We start from the raw sequence: 7,332 nt of genomic DNA, 5'->3' as shown, positions 1-7,332 counted from the left end.
ATTCTCCATACTATCTACTTTTCTTTCTTGTATACGAGATCATGTTATCTGTTGAGCATAGACGTTGTATTGTTTCCTTACAAAATTTAGCTCCGACCATCGCCATATAATATCCCACCGGTCGGGGGCATAAAAATCTATAAAAGTAGGCCTACCCTGCCGAGTCATCGCCATAGCAAATGCAGCCAAACTCTGTCAAAATTTATCTAGAAATCTGACAATTTCCTGCCCACTTCCCCTCCACTATCAACAAATTGATGTCCTCTTGTTCTTCCTCATCCACCGATTCCCTCGTCATACAACTCCCACTTCTATTTGCCATGGAGTTCGAACATGACTTTTTCAAATTTGAGTCACCTGGACCTCCACCCTTGCCCTATCCCAAAGGCCACCGGCCCATCAGACTCGTAGAGCACCCCTTCAGCCACAATTCGAATGCCGGATCAAATACCCGTGGAGGACTTACAGGATGAAGACATCTCCATGAGATAGGCAACTCAAGAGGAGCCAGCCGCAACAAGCACAACCCCGATGAAAACACAGAAGCATAGTACAAGATCGTGCAGTCACAAGCGCACTCACCATTGGGAGAAGCATGGCTCCAAGAGCTAAATGCTTGCGTGGTCCACTCGCACTTTGCATTCAAGGGTTAGGATTACACCCTCCACTAGCACACCATAGCAGCATATGCCGCTCTCTAGGACCCAGCAATCGTGGAAGCCCTTAACTTTTCAGGCTTGCAGAGAGTAGCAGACCGCTTGCCATGCCACCTATACATGAAGCTACTGGTGGTGGAGTTCCTCGAGACATACGAAAACAACACCAAAATCAGTGTCTTGAGAGATACAGCAGGCAACCCCCACCACTACCAAATCAATCAAGACATGGTGTGGGCGGTATTCAACCTGCCACTGGTGGCAAAAAAATATTCCCAGCAAAAGAAGAACCTCAACTCCTTGAAGAAGGTCTGTCCCTACGACCGCCATAAGTGCAGTGGCCGCATCCAGCTCAACACCATCTACAAGCTCAAGGTAGAGCGCCCAACAAGAGCCCTACAATGGCTCACGCAAGTAAAACACTCGGATCATCATCAAGCCATTGTGCCCAATATCTTGTTGAGGATGGTGAACTTCCAAAAGACGAACTGGGCTGACTACTACTGTAGCCAAATGCGAGAGGACCTCAGCACCCACGAGGATGTCCTCGACAACCCCATGTTGTACATGCCAGTCCTCTACTACCTCAAAAATCAGCATTTGCCCATCGACTTCGGACTTGCTGAGAAATTTGCCATCTGTCCCATGCCGACCGAGTAGGAAGAGACAGAGACTAGGCCCAAGAGATTGAGGACAATGCCAAGTGCCACTCCGGTCACCCAAGTGCAACTGCAGCCAAGTCAGCTGCTCAATCGGTATGAGGAAAGCCAGTTGCATGAAGTCGTGCAACAAAAACTACGCATGCAGTGGCTAGGTCCTCAAGATAAGGGAAAATAGGTGCAAGGAGGGTCCATTCTCATTGAATACGAGGACACCATCAAAATCGGCCTCCACCCAGGAGCCGAGACTATGCTAACAACCCCAGCCACACCCTTCGTCTCAGTCTCCACCACCCCTCAGGAGACTGCATCCTTCACCCCACAAGCACCTCTTCCACCCATGGTCAGGCCTAGTAGAGGCCATACAATTTTGCACAGTGTGCCCCAGTACAGGGAACAGGAAGCTATAGTCATATGACGGCATAACAGTTGTCATGCACCGACGTCATGGAAATGAACCTCTTTGAAGCCATGGCACAACTACTACAAGTTGACCGCACAATCTTATAAAGGAGGCAAGAGCAAGCCTCACAACTCTCCTCCAGGAAAGCTACTCGACAATGGTCGTAGCTCAAGCAATGGGCTAGGCCGCACTACATTGAGCCAAAGAGTACCGGGCTAAGGTGGAAGAGCTCGAGCTCACTCTTACGAAAGTCAAAGATGACCTCGCCACCAGTGAACCCTTGGTCCAAACATTTATAGAACAGGTGGAAAAGGCGGAATCAACCCTATGCCTACTACAAAACTAGGTAGAAATGGCAGCCCAAAAGTGACATTTCTACATTATTAAATGACACTTTCTTGCTGCCATTTCCACATGTGCCATTTTTTGGAAATGGCAACCAAAAGTGCTATATATTTTTGACATTTCTATGTCCATAATGGTAACCAAAAGTGCCATATATTTTGCCATTTTTATGTATGAAATGAAAACTAAAAGTGCCATATAGTTTTGCCATTTCCACATACAAAATGGCAACCAAGAGTGCCATATATTTCTGCCATTTTTGTGTCTAAAATGGCAACCGAAAGTGCCATATATTTTGCCATTTTTACATATTAAATGGCAACTAAAAGTGCAATATAGTTTTGCCATTTCCACATACAAAATGGCAACCAAAAGTGCCATATATTCTTGCCATTTTATGTCTTAAATGGCAACCAAAAGTGCCATATATTTTTCCATTTTTATGTATGAAATGGCAACTAAAAGTGCCATATAGTATTGCCATTTCCACATGCAAAATGGCAACCAAAAGTGCCATATATTTTTGCAATTTTGATGTCTAAAATGGCAACCAAAAGAGCCATATATTTTGCCATTTTTACATATGAAATGGCAACTAAAAGCGCCATATAGTATTGCCATTTCCACATGCAAAATGGCAACCAAAAGTGCCATATATTTTTGCCATTTTGATGTCTGAAATGGCAACCAAAAGTGCCATATATTCTACCATTTTTAATGAAATGGCAACTAAAAGTGCCATATAGTTTTGCCATTTCCACAATCGAAATGGCAACCAAAAGTACCATATATTTTTGCCATTTTTAATGCATGAAATGACACTACAATAGAGACCAACTGTGAAAGAAATGGCAAAAGGTGACATAAAAATTATCACTGATTATATTCGAAATGGCAAAAGATGACTTAAAATTTACAAGATTTCATGTTGAAAATGGAAATAAAGTGACATACGAAATGCCGGTTATTATGTTACAAATGGAAAGAAATGGAATCACAATTGCCATTTCTTCGTTTATAAACAATAGCATTCAAAATATGCAAAAACATTTAACTTCTACTAGCTTCTAAAATGGCCAAAAAGTTACATGGCATTGGAATCTTCAATGACTAAAATTTTACATTTGATACTCGGTATCCATGAATGAAATTTATTGTCTAAGTGTGAAAGATTAATCAAAAGTCTTAAGTGCATCAATACTCATATTACATAGTGTGAAGAATTCATCTAAAATTCTAAGGATAACTTTTACCTTTTATAACACACACATTTTACGTGATAACAAATATTATTCGATAGTAAGTTGAGAAATAAATAATTCAATTTTTACATAGCAAAATAAAATATAATTTCCAAGCAACATTCAAGCCTACGGCTTGACCCAATGTCTGAATCTCATCATTTGCTTTGAATATACAAGAATCCTTAATGATTCCATCATCAACTTGTACTACTACATAACCAACTCCTATTAGTATAGTATGAACTCTAAATGAAGGATCCAAACTAATTATTGTCCCTGTTCCAACTATGTCTTTTGAGTCCTTATGTAAGATCTTTACTCGTTGCCCCCTTTGAAAAGCATCAACCTACAAAGATACATTCAAGAGATCATTAGTAGAATATTTGTTTAAAATATCTTTATGAAAAATATCCAAAAACGTTATGGTTATTGCCATACTCATTAAGAAAAATAAATAAGTTTAACTAACTTGGGAAACACGTATGTCATTTGTTTGTGTTGCTGTCTTTTCTATAGTTCCAATTGTTGATTGATGAACCTTTTTAAAATAAAGTAAATATGATACTTAATAATGCTTCATGTGAATGCTTTCTACTCTACTCAAAGATCCATAAACCTTTTCAAAACAATATCTACAATACACGCACGTGTGCATGTGTGTGTGTGTCTATGTGTATGTGTGAGCATGAATCATCTTTTTTGTGAAAATTATCATGAAGTAGGCATGAAATTTACCAAAGGCAGAGCAAAAATGCTTTTCCTTAAATCATTAAGTTGTTCTTGCAAGGCATCCATAGCCTTATCCATGTCATGAAGCTTTCTTTGCAACTCAGCAATCTTCTCATGTATCACTTGGTCTAAATCACCGATTGTTAAAAAATTTTTACCACAAGTAGTCTTTTTAGTAGGTACAACCAGTCTTGGACCATAAATGTTATTATCCCCATTGTCATTTGGATTAGGATCCTACACAATAAAAAACATGAAATATATCAAATTGATATTATATTTCATTTATTAATAATTTCTATTCATAAAACAAAGAGAACATAAAGTGCCTCTAATGAAACAACACCATTGGTCTCTTTAGACAATGCATAGTCAAATAGTATTCCTCTTCCTTTCATCCCATATCCTTTGAAGGTATGAGCTTCTAAAAACACCTCTCGATATGAAGGAGACCTTTGAAGTTTAGAGATCTACATGTTTAAAATATTTGGCATACATGTGGATTTATCAAAGAGTACTACTATAAAACCATGAATTATGAAAAGAAAGAAAACTATTAAACTTACAAGTTCTTGTTTCATTCCAACATAACCCTTATGACCTAAATTTGGAACATTTTCTTGGGCCTTTCTATTTCTCTTATTTCTTTCACTAGATCTTTGAAAAACAATGTCAAAATGTAGTTAAGTTAAATAGAATAAAGAAAGAACATATGATACTTGCAATAAAAGAGTGTGTGTGTGTGTGTGTGTGTGTGTGTGCCTTGAATTCCTTTGAATTTACAAGTGTCTTTATTCTTTCCCATACATCATCTGATAGCCCTGTTGGTTTTTGTGCATCATCTCCATCCCGTAAGTAAACACTATAAGCCTAGCATCAACTCATTCACAAACAACACATTAATAAAACCTCAATAAAATCAATGTTAAAGTAAACAAGTTTTTAAATAGAATACTTAAAAAATTCACATACATCCTATTTGTTCACTCTGAATGCTTTCTTTCTTTTTTGGTTGCCAATGATGTAACTTCTTCATCATGAACATTATTTGGAAAATTTCCTAGAAAAAAGTTATAGCAAAAATAAGAAAAATAAGTCACACAAAGATAATGTCAAGATATTGAAATCAATCAAAATCAATTCAAATAATAATACAAATAAAGAAAGTATGAAATGTGAATACCTGATATATCATTATTCTTCGAATTATTAAGTTGATGTTGACAATGATAGCCATCCATGGTATGTCGTTGGTCATTTTCATATCCTGATGATGATGATGAGTGGGCTATCAAAGAAGAAAGATGCATGCACAAGTACATGGCAAGAGGTGGCATGGCAACAACTGAGAGTAGATGGTTCCAGAGGTGGCGACTCTAGAGATGGTTTTATGCACAAAAGGGTGTGGCTCTTTACATAGTCGGTGCCTTTTCTTCTACAAAAATGACCAGCTCTCCTCGGAGAACTTCTCTTTGCCCAAACCCTCACACATGAGAGTCATCTACTACTACCAGGCCTTCATGAGAGTCATCTACTGCTACCAGGCCTTCATGGCTGGCCGTGTTACTCTTGATGTCTTCTAGTTTGTAGTGGTAGGGTCTCGTAGCTCAGTTGTGTTGAGTCTTTTGTAAACAGCCTACAAACCCAGTAGTACAATCTTGTCTCTTTTATCATTCAATCAAAATAGTGTTTTGGATCTTTCATAGCGTTGTCATTCTCTGGTGAGTGTTGAATTAATGTAAGAAATAGACCCATGAGAGCAAACGTCGATTATCTCTATTCTTCTATGCAATATCATTTGTGTATCTTTTGGATTGTTCAAGTCTACTGCATCCAACAAATTCCTACATAAACCACGTAGACTCAATTGAAGGAGATTTTCCTTACAAATAAGAGCCTCAAACCTGATTTTGAAAAATAAAGGACTGACAAAAGTTCCTAACTTGAGCCCTCATTCTTTGGCAACTTAATTAGCAAGCATTCAAATGGTAGTCCAATCTCATGCTCCCTTCCTCAACAAGTACCAAATGGAGAAGCAATGGTGGAGCTCACATTCTCAACAAATGTAGTGGCTCTAATATACATGGAGGAGCCAACTCTTCACTACCAAAAGGATCCTCTCATCTTTGAGGTTGGGCAATTGCTTCAAGGTTGATATAGCCTTGGACCTTACTACATTCGAGGATGTTCCTTGAACCTCGAGAAGTTAGATCAATTAGTGAAGAAGCTCTCCCTCTACAACCTTTTTTTGATGTAGAAAAGCTGTACATTGCTTCCATTAGGCTCACCAAGAGAGCCATCCAATGTGTGGGACCATGTTCAAAGAAAAATTCAAAGTGGTCTCCATCGTCCTATCAACACATGGGAGGCAAGGGTTGAAGCTATGAACAAGAAGTTTATACCTTTGGGGTAAATAGAGGATGCCACCAATGGTAGTTTTCATACAAAGGCTACATAGCGCAGTTCATCAATACAATGAGAGCTTTAATCAATTTCTTTGAAGACAAGGGTGGAAGACTCTACTGAAAGCCTCACCAAATATGTGGGGGGTCTTCTTCCTCACATTCAACAAGAAGTTGAATTATTTTAGGCAACTTCTAAGAGTGACAGAATGTGTGGCCATCCTCAACCTACAAAGGGTCATTTTGTCTCTTCTCAAGGATCATTCGAGTTTGGGCATTGTGTTGCAATTACTCAATTCACTAGTATCGACATCCTACTCACTGTTCAGAGGTTCTCTTGTTGATAGAATCCTTAGTGTGTTCTTTAAGGCTTTTTGTCTATTCTTCATGTAGTAAAAGTTTTGCTCAAGTTCATTCTCATGTATTGAGTGAAGTTTTAACTCATTTGGAGGTGAGGGAGAGAAGAAACTACATCACTCAAAGTCAAAACTTACATCCTCACTATTCCCAAGCAATAGTCAACATGTCATCCATATAAAGTATGAGCACAAGTGAAACCCCATGATCCTTTTTAACATATAGGGTGCTAGCATTTAGATTGTTTTTCAAACCATGGCTGACCAAATAATTCTCATACCAAGTTCGTAGAACATGTTTGACACCATTCCAAAGCTTACGCATTTTTCCTTCTTAGCTGGCACCACAAAACCAATCTGTTGAGCTGCTTGCAAACCCCCATTGATAAAGGCTATCTGAATATCCAATTGATACATCTTCCTCTTCCATCCATGATGGGCAATCAAAGTAATGACACAGGACAATGTGAGATAAGTGCAAAAGTCTTATCATAATTATGCCTTTCTGTCAGGCAACATGTTTGCCTTGTACTTCTTG

The sequence above is a fragment of the Dipteris shenzhenensis genome, chromosome 26 (assembly GCF_047967505.1).
Source record: "Dipteris shenzhenensis isolate YYH24624 ecotype China chromosome 26, Dip_SZ_1.0, whole genome shotgun sequence".
Classification (NCBI taxonomy): Eukaryota; Viridiplantae; Streptophyta; class Polypodiopsida; order Gleicheniales; family Dipteridaceae; genus Dipteris; species Dipteris shenzhenensis.
The sequence above is the reverse complement of the archived record's forward strand: the minus strand, read 5'-3'. Positions refer to the sequence as shown.